This window comes from Epinephelus lanceolatus, chromosome 3, assembly GCF_041903045.1.
Source record: "Epinephelus lanceolatus isolate andai-2023 chromosome 3, ASM4190304v1, whole genome shotgun sequence".
NCBI classification, from domain to species: Eukaryota; Metazoa; Chordata; class Actinopteri; order Perciformes; family Serranidae; genus Epinephelus; species Epinephelus lanceolatus.
In genome coordinates, this window is record NC_135736.1 from 29253887 (window position 1) to 29266117 (window position 12231).

Consider the following 12231-nt stretch of genomic DNA (forward strand, 5'->3'; position numbering starts at 1 on the left):
ATTATATATACATATTAATTAAATCATGTATTATTGATTACAAACAAGATTGCTGCTGTCAACGGCTGTGCGTATGAAGAAGGCTAAAGGACTTTGTTAATTAATTCAGGCTCTCTTCTCATGGACAGGGCTAAAATATTCTCTCTGGTCTATAACAGTGAACAGCTCCGGAAAGTTGGGCAGAAAAAAGTTTCCCTCATTTTAAATGCATTTCATATGTAAAAAGTTGCCCTTAAAAATGCCCAAAAGCAACACATTTAAAAGTGGTAAGATATCAGCTTCATTTTATCTCACACTCACATCAAATCCATGAGATAAACCCTTCACTGCATGTTTCCCCCCTTTTTCCCCCTCTCCCGGTGTGCAGTAACCCAAACAGACCGCTGGGTGATGCTGAGATGTGCGCCACACGAAAATTAAGTTGTTGAGTCTGGAACAAAGAAAATAAAAGTAATGATTTCTCTGTCAGATATTTGGCTTTGGGTACAGAGCGCTGCTCATGTTCTTAGTAAAGGGTGATCATTAGCAAGTAGCAGGGACTGCAGACACCTTTTATCCAGTAATCAAAGGCAAAAACGAGGCCTGACCTATATTCACTCTGCAGCAGCATCCCAAAGGAACGACAGGTACCCGGGCATCATGCACCCTCTCAGTAATATATTAACTTCTTACAGGATGTGAAGAGTGCATGGGACTAAAACAAACTGCTTTTGTAAATATGGGCTGATAAAAAGAAACACCTTCCAACACATGATCAGTATATTTATCTATTCAATGTTATATTTAAATCTGGCTCCCTCCCTCTCCTCCTCTCTCCCTATGGGGGAGTTGAGGTGGTGTCTATGGTCAGCGTGTAGAGGCTGCGTCTGGTGGAGGTAATCCTTGGTGATCTGCCCTAATCTGTCACAGATACGCAGCTGAAGCGCAGAGAAGCTGTTAGAGGAGAGCAGAGAGAGAGGGGGGGGTATGAGAGCCAGAAGAGGGGGGGAAACTGGATTATGGCAGTATGTCTGCATTAACTCACTGGCCTTATCTCTTAAATGCTCTGCAAAAACAGCTTTGGCTTGTACACAGGCAATGGTGCGGCGTACAAGCTTGGATGTGTGCTTGTGTGTACGCATGTGTGTGTCCTGTGAGCTGAGCTTATTTCATGCCAGCCATGCGGGCCTGAGAAATAAGTGTCCGTATTATACTTTAAGAGAGGAGCACGCCCAGTGCCACCTTGTGCTAGTTCACATCCCAGCCTTCCTTACTTCCTGTAAGCCTGACAGTGATTCTCAGGTGATTCAGTTTAGAGCTTTGCCCAAAAAAAAAAAAAAAATAACCTGACCCTGTGCAGTGTCTGTCCAGCCTGCCCCAAGTCTGGACCATGGCAGCAGGCCTGATTAAAACTCGAATTTTGACTGTATTTACTGGGCTGGCGTTTCTCCTTACTCCACTTCTCCTTCTTCTGTTTTGTTATTTCAGTCTTCTGTTAGTAGTTGCTTGTGCACAACAGGTTCTGCAGAACATGCTGCACCCCCTGGTGGCTCTCCATGGCGAAGCGATGATCAGATGCTCACCGCTCTATGCTGCATGTTTTGCACATCTCTCTCACAGCTGGGGATGTAGAAGCAAACACTGCCAACCAAGTCGCCTTTCTTTCTCTTGTTTTCCATCCCTTCTTCACATGCACTCTCTCTTCCGGTTCTCTACTGTATTGCTCCGTTGTTCTGTCATGCTGCTTCTCTCAGTTGCTCCCCCTTTATCTCTCTTTCCCTCTTCGTTCAATCCCATGCAACTCCATCTAAGCACAAGAACTGCTAGTTTTTATTTTAAAAAATAGTGAGAATCCACCCCAATCTAAGCCCAGGGGAATATTGAGAAATTACAGCCTTGCTTGGCCTGAACCCGGCAGGTCGGGTAGGGCCAAACTGGGCTCGGGCAGCAAATCAAAGCTCTTATTCAGCTTCCATTTTTCCCTCTCAGTTTGGGGGCAGCAGGCGTTTCACTTCTTGGAATTCAATTTCTCGATTGCCAGACAAGGTTATCAAATCCATCTTTGTCCCCATATCTGACAATTATATGCTTTTGACATAATTTTTTCCTGTTGAAGCCACACGCAGTCGTGGTTTACACGGTTATTGTGGAAAAAATAACTAATTGTTGGTTGTTGCGGATGAAACTGTCTCGCATGTCGAGTCGCGCCCTGGTGTGGAGCCTGATTTACCCGGCAGCACAGGAACACGCACATCCTTCGCAGTCATAATCACGTACGCACACCCACAGAGAAAAAAAAAAAAAAAATCTCGAAACTTGTGCACAAACAGCTGTTATAAAACTGATATGTTGATTGATACAGTCGGTGCAACTCTCCCTAACACAAACAGCCAGAAGCACGCACAGTCCTGTACGCATGCAGTCCCTCATCTCCAGTCATGGGAGGGTCACCCCTCGGCCCTGAGAGAGAGACTGTGTGGATGCTCTCATGTTTATGTTTGGGAGATTAGCAATGATGAAAGAATGCCTTTTCAAGTCTGGGCTAGAGGGGCCTCTGTTCAATGCCCCACCCTTTCTCCATACGCACACAGACACGCACTCCCTCTCACACACACACGCACAAGTGTGTGCATACATAGCCACTCACAGAGACTTGTGTAATTTCGTCATCAGTCCCCACACATTGTGTTGCATAGGCACCATATGCTCACCACATCCAAAGATTTGCAAGATTGCAGAAACGTTGCCTCCAAATCCATGCCTGACATTGATTCAGTCGTCTCTCTGGGTCCAGGATCTTGGTTGCATTGTATGTGGAAGCTGCGCTGACACTTCACCCTCATCCATCCTCTTCCCTCTCATCTTCCCGTCATCATCGAACCCCAGTGAAAGAGCCTCATTGTTCTACTCTGTCTGTATGTGGTCTCTCTCATTTTCCTCCTCTCACTCCGTCTCTCTTGCAGCCATATGCTTGGCGTTCTTTCGCGTTTCTTCATCTCCTCTCCTTGTGGTGTCATGGATTATAATGTGACTTATTCATTTTTGGGGGGTTCCCATGCCCATGCAAGAAGACATCTCTCGATCTTCCTTGTCATTATCTCTCCCCACCGAACCAAACAGAAGAAGTTAGTATGTTTAAAACTGCCTCTTTCTCTCCATTGGCTGTGGATTTGGATTAGGGAATCCCTCAGTTTGAGGGGACAACATGCTAGGGCAATTTGTTTCCCATTAGCTGTAATATAAAGCAGGGTTTTCCAAACAAAACATGATTACCATCGGGTGAAGCACTCACCGCATCCAGGCCTCTCCCAGAAAAATGATCTAAAGACTATTTGGTCACAGTCCCATGATCCTATTCACTCTTGAACTATTCCATTGTCTGTGATGCATCAATCACAGGTTTGTTTGACCAGGTATTACAGGCCCTATTGTGTAACTTTTCTCCCTTTATGCAAAGCTGATTCTGTTTTCTTTGGCTCCTTGACAAGGCCCCACATGACAGTTTCACTCACTGCAGAGATTCATGCTTCAGGAACAGCTCATACTGTACGCCAGAGTTCATGCTTGTCTTTTAAACCGACTAAACACTTTGATATTCCCCGGTTTTATTACCCGGCGTGGTGACTGCATCCAGCCACCTCCTTTGTTGTCTCGGCAAGCAAACCATTCATTCATCAAATTGTTGGAACCACAGATGTAATTGAAGTTTTTAGTGCGATCACTGATTCTGGGGGGGCCCTGGCTGTTGAGAGCCAAACCCCCTCAGGTCTTACCTACCAAACAGTGGAAAGCACCTTTTCAGGTGAAGTCATGAGGGAGCAGTTTTGCGGTGGAGGACTGAGGACAGGGGAAACAGTGGTGTGCTGTTAGAACGTCCTGGAAACTACTTAATTAAGCGTAGATTCAGATGATAGTCATTATCTCCTGATTGGCTTGATAATGTGTTAGCAGCAGGAGCCAACGTCCTGATCGTGGCACAGAAGAGCAAGAGGAGAATAAAAGTCAAAGGCAGATACACACACATATCAAGGAGGTATAAAAAAAAAAGAAGATGAAAAGCTGTTATAAAAGCCAACTTAACCTGGAGGCACTGGTCTGGCTGCCTGTGTGCAATGCGATATGTCCTCTGTGACAGCTGCTGACACTGCTTGATGGGTAGACTCAGAGGTTGTGGAACCAGTAAAGAACTATGGGTGTGTGGATGCTTGTGTGTGTGTGTGTGTGTGTCTGTGTTGTGGCGGTGTGGGGTCGGGGTTGGCATGCTTATTCAAAAAATGCCACGAGGCAAATGATACACCATCCTTCATTTTTAGAATTGTTACTTGCAGATTAAATTGCATTCCGACGTGCCACTCGCTCCAAGAATGAGACGTCTTGTGCCTAGCAGTTAGCGACACACAGGAATGTGATGTCACGGCGAGCTGACCTATATCAGCATGCCCTTAATACAGATCGTTAACACTGTGACGGCGAGTGCGTGCCTTCAACAGTTGTTGTAGGCACAAAATAAGGGAACAAGCACACAGACTCAATCAACATCATCCTCATGAAACGTGAATGAGTAAGATAAACATCCTGGATGTATGACACAGTATATGCCCCAGTATAAAGCCTATAGAGCGTTCAAAGCGGCACTCTGAGGAGCGAGTCGACATGCAGGGCAGGATATGTGTGGACAGTTTGTTGATGTAGATGCACAGTATTTGTTGTACATGGGGAGCAGATGGCACTGCCATTGACCCCTCCGTGTGTCTTCCTGTCCCCTCGCTGAACCACAGTGTGAGGGGGCCCTTATCTGGTCAAACTGGGCGGTGGGGAGGGGAAGGCTTTGAAGGCACGCTTGTGTGGCGATGCAATCAGGCAGACTGCTGTAGGGCCACAACCCCCCCCCCCCCCACCCCCCCGTCCAATAACCCTCTTTGCCCTTCTTCTGCCATTGGAAGCCATACACAGGGATGCTCATGGAGCGCTCCGAGGGTCCCTGGGTGTTGTTTGAGCAGCCCCTGAACAGGCCTTGGGAATTATGCGGCCGGTATCACGTAGAGTCCTTCCCATTCCCCAATAACAAGTAACATCTCGTGGAGAATCTCTAAGTGATAAAACACTTACAGAAACCCGAGGGATTCGTTGCAAATTTTCCACCCTGGACAGAAAAATAAATAGAGATTATCTATACAGACAATATGATCCCAGTGGTCCCCCCTCACTCTACCTTTCTGCATGGAGGACACAGATAAAGCCTCTCAGATATCGACTGAAAAAAATGGAGGCTGCTGAGGTGGATCACATGAGCAGCACATGCAGTTGGATGTACTGTATAGGTCCTAGACAAAGCATTATATAAATGTGTCAGCCTGCCGTCAAAAACTGTGTGGACATGAGGGTGTGTCGTCAAGTCAAGTCATTTCATTGCATTGTTGCTGTTGCACATAATGTCTATTTGTTTTGGCTGGTAAAGTGGGAGAACAGTCGACTCTGAGCCGTCAGTCAGGTTATCATTTTAAAATGTCACTGGAGCCAAAGAAAGCTACTGCATCCACTTCACATATGGTCGGAGGAATATACAGTAAGAGCATTTGCATGTTAGCAAAAGTGTATGCCAGCTCTCCCAGATTTTTCCAATTATTTCTCGCGATATAAAAGACATAATTTCATCTAGCTAACCACTTTGATGCTTTCATCTTCCACTAATATGTTCCACACTAGCATTGTAACAACACTCCACCACTCACAGATATTGATTTGGATTAGGCTCTGTCACGTTCGGGGATTGCGTAAATGAGGCTTCTTCTTCTTCTTTTTTTTTCTTTATTCTCCCCTCACTCATTTTCGTTCCCCCTCTCACTGTCACATCTCCATGCTGCCTCCACACAGGCTCTTTGATGTGCCTGCTTTAATTTGGAGCTTAATGGAATCTGTGGCACTGCTGTGCCTATCGGTGGCAGGATCACAGATCCCAGGGTTCATTGCGGTATGCCTCCATTCTGGTGAGTGGGTGTCAAGATAGCCGTGAAACAATGGAGGAGGGCCTGTAGCCCTAGGAGACAAACTGCATTTCCAATGCAGATCCCAGAGTATCGGAAGCCCCTGTCGGGTTATTGCCAGTATGTTTCACTGGAGGAAATCCCATCTGTAGCTCAGTATTACAAACAACTGTTGACTTAACAAAGACAAACAAAGCATAAAGCCAGTTTATTGATGTTACATGTTGTATGGGAGTATTATGTATGTAAGAACAGGGGGCAAACATGAACAATAAAAATGTAAACACTAAAATGAGCAGATTATACATGAAAAATTATGAGAGAGTAATAATAGCAGCAATAACAACACCAGTAGCCACAGTAATAGCAGCAATAACAATAAAAATTAGGTGGTAGTGGTGTTTAAGATGCTGACGATTATCATATTGTTGCCGGTTCAAATCCCTTGTTGCATTCCCACATCTCTTCCTCCCCACATTTCCCTCATTGCTCTTTACTGCGTACTGTTTACAAATGGACAAATATTAAAAAAAGGGAAACAGAAGAGCCTTTTTGAGTCCATCCAGACATGCACACATATGTACTGTAAATAAATGTACATACAACAGTACAGTACAGTCTGCCTATTCACATAGAGTACACAGTATACATGTCTACAAATAAACGGATGTGCCATTAAGCAGTAATCTACAACAGGCTGTGGTTTACAGTGATTTTAGAACAGCTAAGGGGTGTTGTTAGGTACAACGCCTAAGCCCAAGCCACACTATTTGCATGTGCAACGCATGACAACTACCTCGCTGAACTGCTGCAGCTCGTACACATGTTTTGTTTACAGACATCATTGTTGTTGTGGCAATGCTGCAGAGCTGCCTGCTGCTTTAGCTACTGTATTTCCACAATTAAAATAATTATTATGTTATAATAATTTATGGAGCTGTGCAAGCCACTGTCAACAACACAGTCCTGCAAATATTTCACAATAAAAAGCTACTGTATTTTTGCTGAAATTGCACACGCCATGCAGAAAAAATAGGTGAGACTCTGATTCTCTAGATGATCTGCAGCTGAGCAGCACTGTGCACACGGGCAGCGTGGCTGCTCTAAGCTGTCAACACGGGTGCCTGAAAAAAAAAAAAAAGACTTTATCAAGAACATAGAGAAAGGTCCATAGTATACCACATAAAAAAATAGAAAATCATTATATACATATAAAATACAAAAGGTTTTGTAACACACACACATGTTGCTCACACAGGCAGTGTGGCCTGGGTGTTAGCTGTTCTAAAATCACTGTAAACAATGGCCTCAAGTGGGGTATTGCTTTTATAAAATGATTACTACATATTTCTGGTAATGTTTCCTAAAATAAAACAAAATGTATTAAATATTTCATTTTCAACAAAATTAAATAATTTATAGATAACAAATAGTTATTCTTCTGCCAATCGAAGTATAGTTCTTCAGCAACATTAGCAGAATGATTGCCAGGAAAACCACAGATGCAATGAAAAGGCACGACTGCTTTACAAAGTCGTGGCAACATGGAGCCAAAGACATTCATCCTGATGAGGTCTCATATAGAAGGAGAGAGAAAAAAAACTATTTTGAAACCATTATGCTCAGTTTCCCCTCGTAGTTTTCATTTGCCAGCGATATCATTTTTCTAACATAGTTGCCAGATTACTTGCTGAGTTATCAAGCGACACTGTCACAAAAATGATATCACGAGCATTGACAAAAACAGCTAGAGTGCTACATGACGCGTGGGTGTCATTTAGTGACCAATCCTTGTTTTTCCAGTGGCTTTGTGCACCTGAAAAGCAGTTGTTTTTAACGAGACATCGCTGCATTTCTTCTCAAAATTGTTCCCCACAAAAGGGGTATTATTTTTAAGTCAAAACATGATCTTCTACGAATCATAACCAAACGGTTTTTGTGCCTAATTCTAACCACATGTTAACCAAAGCATTGTCGAAACGTTAAGCGTCAACATATCCGCTACATAATTCTGTGCAAATGTAACGAATCTGTGGTTTGCAGAAACTTTAACTGCCAGAATTTTTTCTGCCGACTGGGTTGAGTTCAGACAAAACTCCCTGCAACTTTTAGAACTTGTGTTTCTTTCTAAATGTTTTTTCTTCAGCAGTCTGGACTGGAGTCACTTCCAGTCTGCCTGCATCTGTTTGAACTAAACAGCAGGACTTCCTCTATGGGTTATGCTTTGACTGTTGTTTCTGAGACATGTATGTTTTATAGCCAAACCTTCTGGCTCATACAGCTACACATGTGCCCTCAGATGGAGAAAAGATCATGCTGATTTATTCCTGTGTGGCACACACTGTATTCTCTTCCCCCTGTAATGTGCAGGTTGCAGACACTTGTTATCAGCCATTTGCCATCTTGCTGTGGATCACACAATATCTTTCACTCATACCTTTGTAGATTTTTTTGTATTATCTGCACATTTTCAATCCTAACTCATAATTCGGACCATCGGGCTCCAAGTCTGCACTGCCTAGAGCCCAGCAGTGTGACTGAACTCAGAAGAGATGTCAGGGATTTCACACACTGCAGTCCAGACTACAACTCTCAATCCATGGGGGTTGTAAATCAAAGCAGGTGGTTTCCTCCCCAAAAACCTCTCCACAGGATAGAGCGCTCGGGGGCAGCAGGTTATGAGCGAGCGATGATAAAAGTATGGCCATAAATCAATTCTTCATCCTTATCAAAGGCATATTTCAATCGCTGTATGTACCGTTTAACTAGCATGCTAGTAAAAAAAAAAAAAAAAAAAAAAAGACAGAAAGAGAAGGAACTTCCATCTGTGTGTGGAAAGAAGACAGGATCTGGGATCTGAGGCCTGACGAGAATACGCCCTCAGCCATGCATTTGTGCAGTATTCAAAGACACTGGCAGTCATGTTCAGACAGTATGCTAGCAGGGGGAAATCCCCCAATACAGGGGCCTTTATCTCTCCTCACATACTCAGCTTAATGAACCCTGCTGCATGTAATGGCACATACAGGAGCCGTGTTGGAGGTTCTTTGCCTCTGTCTTTCATCCATGTTTGTATTTGATGTGCGCTTGCCAGATCATTATATCGCAGGGAGAGTTGTTAATGGCTTTGAGGTCCTGCCTTTTGGTAGTATATGCGTTGCTCTCCTCCTTTTTATATAGTAGAACGTGCATCACGCAGAGGTCCGATTTTGAAGTAAAACACTAAAGAATATTTTAAGTGTGTTATGTTAACTGCAACCAATAGATTTACAGTATATGAGGCCTGCAGCCAGTGATAAACACATTTGTTTTGTGTCAGCTTCAAGACAATTTATCCATTTGACCCTCCAGGAAGGGACACTGAAGCTTCCTCAAAAAATTAAACACATGTACGCACACAATCTCTGAAATGTTAATGCAATCTCATTTTGGGTGCATCAACACATGGAAATTATGGACGAATGCAGCAATGACAAATGCAGTCTGTTTAACGGGCGGTGTGTAATTGAGTTCTCTTGTGTGTAGAAATGAGATATTGCCAAACATTTCTGAGATTTTTCGTGCATGCACATTTCACATTTTCAAAGAGCTTTGGTCAAGAAATTAAATATTTTTTAACAGTCAAAGCAATTAATTCTCTGAAACAGCCTCGGCTCCTGTGGGGTTCAGATTAAAACATTCTACTGAAGCTGATTCGAAAAAAAAAAAGTATTATTACTAGCTCCTGCATTTATTTGATGTCTGACAACTCCTCATACAAAGACATATATTACACTTGACTTCAATGCAGTTCAAAGTAAAATATGTATTTTTTTTCTGGCTTACAGTGGGTTGAATGCAGATCAAAGCAGAAAAGTTACATCTTAACTTTGGTCAAACTCAAATTCCAATATACCCGCAGGCATGTAAACAAGATTTGCTTTGTTTGTGTAATGTACCTTATGCTACATCAAGTTAGGAATCAGCCACTCTGGACCAACCGCTGTTGCCATAGTGAGCTCTCACTTCCTGCCATCCCTCTCATGCCTCTGTGAATGAACCCAGTGATATTTAAGAGCCATGAAGATAAAGGCACACGGGCAAATTGCTAATACCGTGAAGCCGTTTACTGGCCGCCGGAGCATGCTCTCTTTAGGCTTTGATGTACCTACAGACAAACCTTTATGGCTGCTGGTGGAGACAACGCCACAGTCAACCCACTCTTCAGGACCCCGAGCTGAACTGTTTGCGCTCTTGCTCGTAAATCGATGTGTGTAACGAACGCAACAATGAAGCTGCTTTAGCCGAGCTGTCCGAGCTGTCTGTTCCATTCAAATTTGACAGATGAGGAGGTTGTGGAGCTGCAGCCCTGGCTCTCTTGGCCCTACCTGTGCAGGAGAAGCCTCTCCCTCTGATGTCTGTCTGTAAATTGACTTGCCTTTTCAGGCTTTGACCCTGATGTCTGATGTAAGACCCAGACACCCACACATCAAAGGGAGCTGGGGGTGGGAGAATGGATTTCTATTTTGGAAGAAATATTGACTTTAGGCACTAAAGTGATGAGGCATCCAGCGTTTCGTATCCTATGTGATATTACAGAATCTAAAAATGGATTTTTTTTTCTTTAAATCAAACTATCATAAATTATCATGGGGTAGGTGCAGTGTTTTATTGGTTGCCAAAACATGAATTGAATCTGTTTTGCATTATGTGGCAATTTCTCTGGGATAGATATAAGATCGAGGCTAATAATAGGCTTATTTTGTCTTTATATGTTCTGAGCATGAAGCTCACTAGAACCAGATGTGCACCATGTTTGAAGATGTTGCTGTTTTTGGTAACACTTTATTTGAATAGTCCCCCTACAGATAGTTTATAGAGCAGGCATATCCAAAGTCCGTCCCTGGGACAATCATGGCCTGTGGACTTTAGAATACTGGTTAATCGAGCATCATCACTTTGCATTTTTTCCCTTCACCTTATGAATGCAGGACTATCACATGGTTTGTACATGCACCAAGTAGGAACTACGCAGGCAGAACTAATCTGTTTTCACAAACAGATGGTAAACAAGCAAATGAATGGTTACAAAGCAGCAGACATTTCCTGCTGGGTAGCAAACATGGCCACAGCAAAGAAGCATAAAGTCAACAGCGAGGGGCGCCTCTTTCAGAAGCGGCAGAAAGTTGAATAGTTTTTCACTGAAAGATGAAACAGGTGCATGTGTCTCACTTGTAGTGATTCTTTTTTAAAATAACCCAAATAATTTTGGAAGCAGCAGCTGGCCCTGAGGTAGTTTCACATCATTTAATCTGGCCCCCATTCAAAATATGTTTAGACAGCCCTGTTAGAGGAGAGTATTTGTAACATTTCAACAGCTTGTTAGTTGATATTCAACATAAATTTTTTTGGCTGTCTTAAGTAGATGTTTCAAAGGTTATCTATGCAATATATGTAACAATTTATGGACATACATTTTTAGAATAAATTAGTTTAACTTAAACTATTCATTCAACTTATGCAGCATAATATTGTAGTGAAATGTCACCTCTGTAGATAAGACTGAACAGTTGAATTGTAGAATCTCAACTTATAAGCTGTTGAAATGTTACAAATACTTAATAAACAGTTTGTAGACAGACCATCCAAAAAAAGCGTTTTAAAAATCTTAAATCAGAAAATAAATCTGTTTTTTTATTTGAAAATAGTAAAAAACTGCCCATCACAATTTTCAAAACCCCAAAATGACTTCAGATTCCTTTGTCTCATCGATAGTCCAAAACCTGACCATATTTCATTTTCAATCGTACATAACATAAAAGCACCAAACGTTTGAGTTGCATTGGAAGAATTATTAGCATTTTTGTAAGAGTAGCATACAGCAAAGTAAAAATAATCCACTACAAGTCATCAAAATGGCCTGAAGTAAAAGTACATAAGTATTATTAACAAAATATACTTAAAGTATCAAAAACAAAAGTACTCATCATGCAGAATTGCTCCTGCTTATATTATATTACCATATTTTATTACTGGATTGTTATTACTGATAGATTAGTAAGAATTGTAATGTAGCACATTGAAGTGGAGCTGATTTTAATCTCTTTAATTACCGTCATTGTTTTTTTAGTCATTCATTCATTCATTCATTCATTCATTCATTCATTCATTCAAACCTTTATTTAAGACTCCTGAAATCAATTGAGGGAGATCCTCATTTTCAGTGATGCCGAGCATGAACAAAGACATTGAAAACATTCAATAGGCAAACAAAGAACCATCATGCTTA